The 12,376-nt window shown below is 47.4% G+C and overlaps 1 protein-coding gene across 1 annotated transcript in view; it reads right to left on the bottom strand.

Annotated features, from left to right (window-relative positions):
* Positions 1–4,086, bottom strand: part of SLCO4A1 (solute carrier organic anion transporter family member 4A1) — a 61,784-nt gene extending 57,698 nt beyond the window's left edge. Inside the window, exons 1-2 of the mRNA XM_060230622.1 lie at positions 3,864–4,086; positions 3,560–3,662 (exon numbers count right to left, since the gene is read on the bottom strand). The gene's annotated coding sequence lies outside the window, so the exon portion shown is untranslated. The remainder of the gene's footprint in view (positions 1–3,559; positions 3,663–3,863) is intronic.
* Positions 4,087–12,376: the final 8,290 nt, after the last annotated feature.

The raw sequence follows: 12,376 nt of genomic DNA, 5'->3' as shown, positions 1-12,376 counted from the left end.
GTGGGAAAGAGCTCACCCATCTCTAGCTACGGCCTGTTTTGCTCCCTGCCTTTGCTAAAACCTGAAAGTCTGGGCCTTAATTTAGCCCAGTGGGTCAATAGTGTCTCCTAAGGAAAACACATAGACTCATTTTGGGTTGCTAGCACAGCCTCAGCAAATCCCAGAAGACTGTGAGGGCGGGTGTATGGCAAGGGAGAGAATTGGAGAGGATGTGATGTCACAATGTCAGGCAAAAGTCAAGGAATTTCCCTAGATCTCTATGCTAAAAAACCATAGCAACAGAGAGGAAAAAATCCTAGAATGTCACTATGGAGACTGTTTTCTGGCCATTGTTTTCCTCCCATGCCTCAGTTTCTTGAGGGTGGAGGACTGGGGCTGAGGTCACTACATCACTGCGCAATCGGCAGCCCTGGATTAATTCGTTGATGGAAATAAATGGAAATGATTTATTAAGCACAATGTAGAGCCCAGCAAATCAAGTTAACACCAAAGCAATAAACCCTTCAACTAAGAAAAGATCCAAAAATGCTTAAAACATGGAGAGCGGGGAAGTGTAATGCATTTCAGGTAAAGCAGTTTTACATCCCACAGGAAAAAAAACACAATGATGCACAGCAAAAAGAAATCAGATAGACCAATATCTAACGATTACAGAACAGTAGCCTATCCTCCAGTAACCTCTAGTTAGGGCTTCCAATAAAAGGTAAAGGTAGTCCTCTGTGCAAGTACCAGTCATTTCTGACTCTGGGGTGACATTGCATCACTATATTTTCCCAACAGACTTTTATGGGGTGGTTTGCCTTCCCCAGTCATCTACACTTTCTCCCCAGCAGGCTGGGTACTCATTTTACCGACCTTGGAAGGATGGAAGGCTGAGTCAACCTTGAGCCAGCTACCTGAACCCAGCTTCCGCTGGGATTGAACTCAGATCGTGGGCAGAGAGCTCGAACTGCAATATTGAGGTTTTACTACTCTGTGCCATGGGGCTCTTCTAGGGTTTCTAATTACAGACTGGGAAATTCCTGGAGTCGGCTTGCCCGGTCCCTTGGATCTACTGACAGGGGGTGAAGAATGAACTTACCAAGGGTAGGGAGGAACCCTGAAAATAAACTTGACATGCCTACATCACCAGGAAGTGACATAGGCACATCGGTGACATCAGGAGAGAGACGTTCTGGTTTTGGGGCAAAACTCTATGGTCTAAACTAATTCTACTATAGAGGTTTGCCCAAAAAATAGAGCGCCCCCCATCCCTTGCCTCTTTTTTGGTGGGTACAAAAAATGGATACTCAGTATGGATTAGAAAAAACAGCAAAGACTGAGTAGCACAAAACACATGTATTCTTAAAGATATAATACCACTCACAAACCAATCAGTTAATATCATGAAAAAGTCCTGTTAGAAATAAAGTCCTCAATATCTGTCGTTCCTTGATGTGAATCCAGGGAGAGTAGCCATCAACGTAGCAACAGGATAGTCCACAATACCAGTTTCGGCCACGCCTTTTTCACTTGTAGACTTTTACACCAACCAATGCGTCACGGCGTCCTAATATCAACAATTATTTGTAAACGGGGACTCCAGCACAAAACTTTAACAGGCACCACCTTCTGACATTCCCGTTACTGGTAGCGTCCCTAGACTTTTTGAGCAAAACTCTATGGTCGAAGCTAATTCTGCTATAGAGTTTTGCCCAAAAAACAGAGCGCCCCCCCATCCCTTGCCTCTTTTTTGGGGGAGCAACTGGGGAGGCAGAGAGGAGTACCCCAAACTGGGGAATCCTCTCCTCCACCAGGGGGCCTGGCAACCCTATCCTGGAGATTTGGGGGCGGAGCCTAGGGATACCCATTTGATGAAGGGAGGGAGCGCAGCGCAGGAGTGACGCCAGAGAGTCTATCCTCTGAAGCAGCCATTGTTTCCGGGGAAACTAATCTCTGTAGTTTGGAGATCAGTTGTAATTCCAGGAGAACAACAGGCCCTGCCTGGAGGTTGGCAACCCACCCTTCAATCCATCTAGTTGAAAACTAAGTTAAGGCCTCCTAAGGAACCCATCTAAACAGGTCTGCCTGGAAGATGACGTTGCCCACTTCCCGGTGGTGGCTAGAGATCTCCTGAGATTACATCTGATCTCCAGGTGACTGTGGGGGGGAAATGGCCACTTTAGAAGGTGGGTTCTATCCTACCGAAGTCTCTCCCCTCCCCAAACCCTATTCTCCTAAGACTCCACCTCCAAAACCCCCAGGTTTTTCTCCAACCTGGAGCTGGTGCCCTACAAAGGGTGCTATACACCAGGGGTGGCCAACGGTAGCTCTCCAGATGTTTTTTGCTTACAACTCCCATCAGCCCCAGCCATTGGCCATGCTGGCTGGGGCTGATGGGAGTTGTAGGCAAAAAACATCTGGAGAGCTACCGTTGGCCACCCCTGCTATAGGGGATAATGGAGAATTGATCTGCGGATATCTGGGGCTCTGGGGGGTGGGGCCGTATTTTGAGGTAGAGGCACCAAATGCCTTCAGAGTTCAACAGTGGCTTGTAAAAGGCATTTAAAGGGACACAATGAAAGATGGGAACAATGGAGGATGGGGGCAAGAACATCTGGAGAGTTACCGTTGGCCACCCCTGCTATACACCTTTGAGATCTCTTTCATAGGGAGAAGGCTCTAGACTGCAATCGACACGAAAATAATAGTCTAAGAATGAATTGACATTCGTGGGAAAAATCTAGTGCGAGAGAAGGGAAACTGTCACAAAAGGTGGTATGATCACCATCTTCAAGTATATGAAGGGCTGTCATATAGAGGTTGGTGCAGAACTGTTTACTGTTGCCCCAGAAGGTCAGACCAGAACCAACAGGCTGAAATTAAATCAAGAGTTTTTGGCTAAGCATTAGGAAGAAGTTCATGACAGAGTGGTTCCTCAGTGGAACAGGCTTCCTCGGGAAGTGGTGGGCTCTCCTTCCTTGGAGGTTTTTAAACAGGCTAGATGGCCATTTGACAGCGATGAGGATCCTGTGAATTTAGGGGGAGGGATTTGTGAGTTTCCTCAGTGGAACAGGCTTCCTCAGGAGGTGGTGGGCTCTCCTTCCTTGGAGGTTTTAAAGCAGAGGCTAGATGGCCATCTGACAGCAATGCTGATTCTGTGAACTCAGGGAAGGAGGGCAGGAAGGGTCGCATCAGTGCTTAGTTCTCATGGCCCCTTCTTACATGCCCAGGGAAATGCTGATTGCCATTTGGGGTCAAGAAGCATTTTTTTCCAGGCCAGTTTGCCCCAGGATCCTGGAGGGTTTTTGCCGTCTTCTGGGCATGGAGCAGGGGTCACTGGGTGTTGGGGAAAGGGGAATTTGTGAATTTTCTGCATTGTGCAGGGGATTGGACTAGATGACCTTGGACATCCCTTCTAACTTTTCAATTCTATGAAAAATGAAAATACTCCATAATCTCCAGGTATTTCCCAAACTAGCAACAACCCTACTGGAAGAAGTCCCATATCATTCAATACAGCTTACTCGCAAATATTTTCAGAACTGCAGCTTAAATTACCTAGGAGTTTTCTTTTTACCTTACTCAGAAGCAGTTTGCATAGCTGCCTTCCCTTCCTCTTGAGTTCACAGGTGTAATACTTTTGACGGAGGAACCTCCCAAAATATTCCGACCAGGAGAAACTGGGGAGAAAAGAGAAAACATACAAACGCTCTTAAACGGATAATGAAACCAAACTGGAAGGAAGCAACAACAAAAAGATAACAAAAGCAGATGGCAGGGAGTGGAGAAGTAAGGGTTAAAGGCAAGACAGAAGAAGAAGATACTGGATTTATATCCTGCCTTATACTCTGAATCTCAGAGTGGTCACAATCTCCTTTTACCTTCCTCCCCCTCACACAACAGACACCCTGTGAGGTAGGTGGGGCTGAGAGAGCTCTTACAGCAGCTGCCCTTTCAAGGACAACTCCTACAAGAGTTACGGCTGACCCAAGGCCATTCCAGCAGCTGCAAGTGGAGGAGTGGGGAATCAAACTCGATTCTCCCAGATAAGAGCCCGCGCACTTAACACCAAAAAGTGTTTTAGAACATCAGAGAAGAAAGAATGGTTGCAGCTGTTCTGATCTAGTCTTTTAATAGGGTTGCCAGCTGCATTTTGGGAAATATCTGAAGATTTGGGGGGTGGAGCTTGAGAAGAGGGTGTTTGAGGAGGGAGTGGCCTCAGCAGGGTTGTAAGAAAGAGTTCCTTATTTATATGGACATTGTGATCACTTGCTTGGTTGCCAGACTGCCTGGAGTTCTGACTCGCACACATCTGCTCTAAGAAGTGGACTTTGGCCACTATTTCTGAGAGACTTATAAGGATACCAAAAGCCTCAGCTTTACAGCAACATTCTACATCTCTGGACGGGTGTTAGCCAGAACTACAACCGAGCTTCCAGCTGCTCCAGGCGTGCACCGTCTCAGTCAAAGCAGCGGGAGAAGCCGCGCCACCAGGAGCTGTCAAATAGAAGAGCTTTTCAGCCTGCTCCCAGCAACCAAAGGCTAACACCACCAGAATCCATCTTGTTTTCTGGACTCCATTACAGCAAAGGGAGAGGCCCATGTATCCAACAGATGCTTCAACATCTGCATAAGGCAATCACGCTTCTCTTAGGCGTGGATCCTGCCAGACTGCCTAAGCTTTTGTCCAACGGAACCCAAGACAAAGGATATTCTCTGATACAACCAGAGTAAACGTTATACATGCCACATATGGCTTGAAACCTCCATAATGATGTTTAAACTCCAAAGTCTTCTTTTAAGAATAGTCCAAGGGAACCAGGGAAGGATGTTCTATAGACTTTGTTGTATATAAAGTGGGCTAATTGGATTAACACGGGGGGGGGGGGGGAGTTGTTGTTTCTCTGAAAAATGTGAGATGGCTAAACAAGGGGAAAGCAGGCAAAAAGTTGGGGTTGCCAACCTCCAGGTGGTCAAACATAATCACTCTTCACTAAATCATAAACCTGGAGGTTGGCAACCCCATCTTTTTGCCTGCTTTCCCCTTGTTTAGCCATCTCACATTTTTCAGAGAAACAACTCCCCCCCCCCCTCCGTTAATCCAATTAGCCCACTTTATTATCTCATTATTTTCTTTGGGGCCTTCAACTTGACTGATCTCATCCCTGGAAACTCCCTGCTCATTATTTTTATCAAAGGAAGGCTCCGCATACTCCATTCCGTCTTTATCGCCGCGCACAGGTGCGAGCAAGGTTGTCGGCCCATCACAGAAGTGAGACTCTGCGGCTCTTCAGCTTTACGTTATCGGTTGCCATGACCTGCCATCTTTATCTTCTCATGAAGCAGGACTCCTGCATCAGCATCATAACCTGGCCTTCGCTGCAATGGCAAGTTCATGAGGTAACAAGGGTTGGCTTCTTTCACTTACAAAGATTTCTGTCCTAAGAGGCCAAACTCTGGGTTTTCCAGAGTCGTCAGAATGGATTCTTGGGGGGGGGGGGGGGGTTCAAATATCAGGACCAAGGATAGAGTTGCCAATCTCCAGGTGGGGACAGGGGGTCCCCTGCTTCAGGGTCATCAGAAAGTGGGGGAAGCAAGGGAAATGTCTGCTGGGCACTCCATTATTCCCTATGAAGACCAATTCCCATAGGGTATAATGGGGAATTGATCTGTGGGTATCTGGGGCTCTGGGGGGGGGGTGTTTTTGAGACAGAGGCACCAAATTTTCAGCATAGCATCTGATGCCTCTCCTCAAATCATTCTCCAAGTTTCAAAAAGATTGGACCAGGGGATACAATTCTATGAGCCGCAAGAGAAGATGCCCCTATCCTTCATTATTTCCAATGGAGAGGAAACAAATAGCGTTGCCAAGATAGATAGATAGATAGATAGATAGATAGATAGATAGATAGATAGATAGATAGATAGATAGATAGATAGATAGATAGATGAATTTATTGTCATTGTTCTCAACAAAAAGAGAGCAACGAAATGAGGTGCTCTCCCACAAACATACCAACACATCAAACACACATATTCATAAACCATTTAAATACATCTAAAACCATTAAACCATTTAAACCATTAAAGCCATTTAAATACATCTAAAACGGATAAACATTCATAAAACCATTAAAACCATTTAAACCATTAAATAAACATTCATAAAACCATTAAACATTCATAAAACCATTAAAACCATTTAAACCATTAAATACATCTCCCCCCAGCCTCCGGCAGGAGACTTGTTTTGTGCGTGCAAAGCATGCGTGGTGTGATGACATTACCCACGAGTGATGTCGTCATGCCGGTGATGTCGCATGCCGGCCGCTCTAGGCGCTTCTGGGAAAACTCTATGGTTTTCCAGGACGCTTTAGCATTTTCGAAGGGAAAAACCTATGGTATCTTTTGTACCATAGAGTTTTCTTTCCCAAATTGCCAGATCATCTGGAAAAACCATAGAGTTTTCCCAGAAGCTCTTAGAGCAGCTGGTGCACGATGTCACTGGTGCACTTACGTCACTCACGGGTGATGTCATCATTCTGGTGACGTCGGATGAGGTTCCTCCCACCAGCCCAGTGTGGGCTGGTGGGTTGGGAACCTCCCGGACGGGAGAACCCCCGCCTGGACTGAGGGCTTGGGAGCCCTAAAAGCAAAAGGTGTGTGGTCCCCTTTAAATGTGACAGCCAGAACTCCCTTTGGAGTTCAATCATGCTTGTCACAACCTTATTCCACCCCCCAAGTCTCCTGACTCCACCCCCAAAGTCCCCAGATATTTCGTGAGTTGGACTTGGCAACCCTAGGCCAGTCAGAAATGCTGCTTGGCACATCTGACCCTGCCCACTTCCTGAAAAGAAGAAGATGAAGAAGATATTGGATTTATATCCCGCCCTCCACTCCGAAGAGTCTCAGAGCAGCTCACTATCTCCTTTACCTTCCCCCCCGCACAACAGACACCCTGCTAGGTAGATGAAGATATTGGATTTATATCCCGCCCTCCACTCCGAAGAGTCTCAGAGCAGCTTACAGTCTCCTTTACCTTCCTCCCCCACAACAGACACCCTGTGAGGTAGATGAAGATATTGGATTTATATCCCGCCCTCCACTCCGAAGAGTCTCAGAGCGGCTTACAATCTCCTTTCCTTTCCTCCCCCACAACAGACACCCTGTGAGGTAGATGAAGATATTGGATTTATATCCCGCCCTCCACTCCAAAGAGTCTCAAAGCAGCTCACAATCTCCTTTACCTCCCCCCCCCCACAACAGACACCCTGTGAGGTAGATGAAGATATTGGATTTATATCCCGCCCTCCACTCCAAAGAGTCTCAAAGCAGCTCACAATCTCCTTTACCTCCCCCCCCGCACAACAGACACCCTGCGAGGTAGATGAAGATATTGGATTTATATCCCGCCCTCCACTCTGAAGAGTCTCAGAGCAGCTCACAATCTCCTTTACCTTCCTCCCCCACAACAGACACCCTGTGAGGTAGATGAAGATATTGGATTTATATCCCGCCCTCCACTACGAAGAGTCTCAGAGCGGCTCACAATCTCCTTTCCCTTCCTCCCCCACAACAGACACCCTGTGAGGTAGATGGAGATATTGGATTTATATCCCGCCCTCCACTCCAAAGAGTCTCAGAGCAGCTCACTATCTCCTTTACCTTCCCCCCCGCACAACAGACACCCTATGAGGTAGATGAAGATATTGGATTTATATCCCGCCCTCCACTCCAAAGAGTCTCAGAGCGGCTCACAATCTCCTTTACCTTCCTCCCCCCCCCCAACAGACACCCTGTGAGGTAGATAAGATATTGGTTTTATATCCCGCCCTCCACTCCGAAGAGTCTCAGAGTGGCTCACAATCTCCTTTACCTTCCTCCCCCCCCACAACAGACACCCTGTGAGGTAGATAAGATATTGGTTTTATATCCCGCCCTCCACTCCGAAGAGTCTCAGAGCGGCTCACAATCTCTTTACCTTCCCAACCCCCACAACAGATACCCTGTGAGGTAGATAAGATATTGGTTTTATATCCCGCCCTCCACTCCGAAGAGTCTCAGAGCAGCTCACAATCTCTTTACCTTCCCAACCCCCACAACAGATACCCTGTGAGGTAGATAAGATATTGGATTTATATCCCGCCCTCCACTCCAAAGAGTCTCAGAGCGGCTCACAATCTCCTTTACCTTCCTCCCCCACAACAGACACCCTGTGAGGTAGATGAAGATATTGGATTTATATCCCGCCCTCCACTCCAAAGAGTCTCAGAGCGGCTCACAATCTCCCCCCCCCCACAACAGACACCCTGTGAGGTAGATGAAGATATTGGTTTTATATCCCGCCCTCCACTCCGAAGAGTCTCAGAGCAGCTCACAATCTCTTTACCTTCCCAACCCCCACAACAGATACCCTGTGAGGTAGATAAGATATTGGATTTATATCCCGCCCTCCACTCCAAAGAGTCTCAGAGCGGCTCACAATCTCCTTTACCTTCCTCCCCCACAACAGACACCCTGTGAGGTAGATGAAGATATTGGATTTATATCCCGCCCTCCACTCCGAAGAGTCTCAGAATGGCTCACAATCTCCTTTACCTTCCTCCCCCACAACAGACACCCTGTGAGGTGGGTGGGGCTGGAGAGGGCTCTCACAGCAGCTGCCCTTTCAAGGACAACCTCTGCCAGAGCTACGGCTGTCCCAAGGCCATTCCAGCAGGTGCAAGTGGAGGAGTGGGAAATCAAACCCGGTTCTCCCAGTTAAGAGTCCGCACACTTAACCACTACACCAAACTGGCTCTCTTGGTGGGCACCAGTTAAGGGGTCAGTGGGCATCCACAAACACCATGTTGGGGACTCTGTGCCAGAAGGCATTGGATGCATCTCTCTTGCAGCTTCAGAGCCTATTTGGAATATAATGGCTGCAAAGATTACCGGATCAAATGTGCGAGAATGCTTTCTTCACAGACAAAGCAATGCATAAAGAAGAAGAGGAAGACTGCAGATTTATACCCCGCCGTTCTCTCTGAATCAGAGTCTCAGAGTGGCTTACAATGTCCTATATCTTCTTCCCCCACAACAGACACCCTGTGAGGTGGGTGGGGCTGAGAGAGCTCTTACATCAGCTGCCCTTTCAAGGACAACTCCTGCGATAGCTATGACTAACCTAAGGCCATTCCAGCAGCTGTAAGTGGAGGAGAGGGGAATCAAACGTGGTTCTCCCAGATAAGGGTCTGCACACTTACACCACTACACCAAATACTACAGATTATTATCTGAGCAAGCGCTGAAAAGGTTGGGGAAATTTTGCAGTTATTTTTAGCGCTCATCACGCATCAGAACACAACGCACAACAACTACTACTACATTTTGCGTGCCAGGTAGCAAAGTCAAACGAGCCAATCGCGTCAGGACTGTTCTTTCTTTTGTTCCCAGTCCGTGACCTATAGATTTATCTTGGCAGGCTGCGACTGGAAAGGATTCAGAATCCATTTCTGGCTTCTCTCCCTGTGAGTGAGACGACAACGCTAACGTCACAATCTCTGGGCCGGAGCTATTTATATTTGGATTCCGGTGCGGGCCAAACACCAGCGATGCAAGTGACCAATTAGCCTAAGCCAACTATTAAAGTCCCATTTGCTTCAGGCCTGAATGATTTGTGGGTCGCTGAGCTGCATCAGCTAGGCATAGCAGGGCCACACGACTGCAAAGCCAAAGGACAGGGAGTGACCAAGATCCTGGAAGGTCACAAAGTGTGGCTATGTTAGGCTGTGATCAGTGGAGTAGACCAGAAGGTGTCAAGGACGGCTTAAGAACACAGCTGCTACAGCCAGATCCTATCGGCTAAGAGGGAACATCCCATGTTTGGTCATAATAGAACTTAAGACCAGGGCAGGACCTCCTTTGCATATTAGGCCACACCCACCTGATGTCACCAGGCTTCCAAGAGCTTACAGGGCTCTTCTTACAGGGCCTACTGTAAACTCTTGGAGGATTGGCTACATTAGAGAGGTGTGGCCTAATATGTAAGGGAGTTCCTGCTGCAAAAAAAGCCCTGCCAGGTCCTATTGCCTGCAACTGCTGGAAGAGCTTCCAGTTTTACCACAGAGTTTCCAGTGACTGCTAGAGCTACTCTTTGCCCCTTCTGAGAAGCTCTAGGAATCCCCAGGAACTTGAAAGTTTATTTATTTAATCTTTGCATTGTTTTTAATTTTAAATTTTAAAGATGGCAGATGGGAGATCAGATTGGTTATTCATCTAAGCCACAATTCCTCTGACACACAAGTTTTCTGTCTGTGACCCTGAAGAGTGAAGGCCAGTCTGAGCAGACAATACTGACTTCGATGGACCAATGGTCTGATTCAGTATAAGCAGCGTCATGTGTCAAAACCCTTCAACAATTAGTGGCCCATTTGATTTTCTCATGGGATAAATGACCATATAAAGAAGCAATGGAACCAGTCTGGTGTCCTGGCCCCACTGGTGGACCTCCTGATGGAACCGGGCTTTTTGGCCACTGTGTGACACAGAGTGTTGAACTGGATGGGCCATTGACCTGATCCAATATGGCTTCTCTTACGTTCTTATGTCACAGGGACATCAGCTAACACTTGTATTAGCGAAATCAGGTAAAAGAAGAAAATCTGGTGTGATGGATAATGTTTGCTTTGGCTCTGGAATGCTGAAATTTAAACAGTTGCTCAAATCTGAAGCTCATTGGGTGACCTTGAATCTAACTTCCATCCCTCCTAGGTTTATGATGAATAATTGAATGAGAAAGTAGTGAGTGTAACGATGAGTGAGAAACCCACACATTTGGTCTAAGTACGATTCTGTACCTCTATTCTAGGATTATCAGCTCTGGGTTGGGAAACACCTGGAGATTTTGGGGGTGGAGCCTGGGGCAGGTGGAGTTTGGAAAGGGAAGGGACCTCAGCAGTGTACAATGCCCTAGAGTCCACCTTCCAAAAGCCATTGCCTCCAGGGAAGCTGATACTGGCAGCCTGGAGATCAATTGTAATAGCGGGTGATCTCCAGGTGCTGCCTGAAGGTTGGCATCCCTAGCATCCTCAAGAGAGCAGGTCATGTCCTTCTTGAGAGGTTGGAGGGATGGCCGGAGGTTTGAAGGTGGCTGCCCTTCCACTTTCTGAAAAGAAACCAAAGTATGCTAAGGAGAACTAATCCTGGGGAACAAATATTGGTCATCTGGAGATCTAGCATTTGGGGAGGGAGAAACTCTGTGGTACCTATTGTACCATAAAGTTTTCCCTCCCAAATTGCTAGAGCATCCGGGGAAATCATAGAGTTTTCCCGGGAACGCCTAGAGTTGCCGGCGTGCGACGTCGCCGGCATGATGATGTCTCTCACGGGTGACGTCATTGCAACATCGGGGGAGGTTACCCCTGCTGGCCCAGTGTGGACTGGCGGGTTGGGAACCTCCCGGGTGGGAGAACCCCTGCCCGGACCAGGGGCTTGGCAGCCCTTTGTGTGTCATAAAATGAAATCCCAGGTAGCAGAGATATAAACTTTATAAAGCACACAACCACAAAACTTTAAATAAATCATGCTTAAAACATTAGCATTCGTTGGTCTTAAAGGTGCTTTCTTTGTATTTCTCCTGTGTGGGCAAAGGAAGTTCTGGCTCTTTCCTTCCTTCCCCAGGGGACCAGAAGGGTGAGAAGCCTCAGCCAATAGAATAAAAAGAGGCTTGGCTCAGTAGTTCTGCTGTGCAATTGAGAGAGCCTGGCAAAGCAAGCTATCCCTCCCTCCTCCTCCCAAGGGAAGAGCCTCAGCCAATGGAAGAAAATAGGGGCTCTGCTCTGTAGTTCCTGTGCAATTGGGCAAGCCTGACAAAGCAAGCTATGATGCAGAAGGAAGCAAGAGAGAGAGAAGGAAGCAGATGACAGTCACTCAGGGGCCTGATAGGAACACTCGGGGGGGGGGGGGTCTGGGCCACATGTTTGACAGCCTGGCATTAAAAGACCTCAGAGGGTCTTGACCCTTTATTGCCTGAGACCCTGGAGAGCCACTTCTAGTCAGAATAGACAATTAGGTTAGTTTGACTCCGTTCCATAGACATAGGAAAGCTTCTTGGACATTTGAAAACATGGTTAAAAGACTGACAATTTGAATCACATTCCTTTTGGCTGTTTTCCCAGGAGAAAGCAGATGAAAGGGTGATGATTCACCTGCTCCGTGTAAACAAAGCATCAGCTTTTGAGGAAACATGCAATCATTCCAACAATTACCAGATCAAAATAGGTGAACATAAAAAAATTATAACAATGCTGACTCAGTTGAGACAGCACGACAGACCAAGGTGAAAGAAGTGTTACGGTGATTAGATGCAGCATCTGTTCTGGACTGAAAACCTCTTCCTTCCTTCCCTCCTTCC

The sequence above is a fragment of the Heteronotia binoei genome, chromosome 2 (genome assembly GCF_032191835.1).
Source record: "Heteronotia binoei isolate CCM8104 ecotype False Entrance Well chromosome 2, APGP_CSIRO_Hbin_v1, whole genome shotgun sequence".
In the NCBI taxonomy this organism is placed as follows: Eukaryota; Metazoa; Chordata; class Lepidosauria; order Squamata; family Gekkonidae; genus Heteronotia; species Heteronotia binoei.
The sequence above is the reverse complement of the archived record's forward strand: the minus strand, read 5'-3'. Positions and strand labels throughout refer to the sequence as shown.